The 651-nt window shown below is 41.0% G+C and overlaps 1 protein-coding gene across 1 annotated transcript in view; it reads left to right on the forward strand.

Annotated features, from left to right (window-relative positions):
• adamts18 (ADAM metallopeptidase with thrombospondin type 1 motif, 18) overlaps positions 1-651 on the forward strand; it is a 62,746-nt gene that overhangs the window by 28,014 nt on the left and 34,081 nt on the right. The window lies entirely within an intron of this gene.

Consider the following 651-nt stretch of genomic DNA (forward strand, 5'->3'; position numbering starts at 1 on the left):
ATGTTACACAATGGACCTTTAAACTAACCCTTTGTTGTGCAGTAACAAAGAACCAAATCTCTAGTAGTTAAATATAATCCTGGTTTTAAATGAACCCCAACAATCCTAAATCAAGTATTTTTCCTGTGTTCCTCTGCCTAAACCAAGACTCACTAGATAAGCCTCCAGTAATGAGATGGAGCACCCAAATCATATAGGGGCTGCAATTGTCTGCTTTACACCGCTAATGATGCAGTGCTAAATTGGCACTTTATTAATTAGCATGATCTTTGCACAACAGCCTCAAACCCCCCACATTTGACCCTCCATTAACATGCATTCCATCATTTGAATGGGAATGCCCAGCATCCCCCCCATGTTCCCCCTCTAAGCCTTGTGGTCTTGGTATAAGCCTTTATGTTAGGTGCATTCAGTGATGTTGATTCAAATGTAAATGCTGTTTAAAATACTACAGGTTTTCCTCTCCAGGGCTGTAATTGCTGGGAAATCGACTATGCCAAATCGTATATATGACGGATTAGCACACATGACATCACCTTGGGTATTCATGACTTCTCTAAGTCCCTGCTAAGTTTCCCTAACAGAAGATCAAATACTACATCTGCATTTCTTAGACCTGCGTGCAAGTCGGTGGGTGGTAAATTAACCTAC

This window comes from Morone saxatilis, unplaced genomic scaffold (assembly GCF_004916995.1).
Source record: "Morone saxatilis isolate NCDOM2014 unplaced genomic scaffold, NCSU_SB_2.0 Contig11, whole genome shotgun sequence".
NCBI classification, from domain to species: domain Eukaryota; kingdom Metazoa; phylum Chordata; class Actinopteri; family Moronidae; genus Morone; species Morone saxatilis.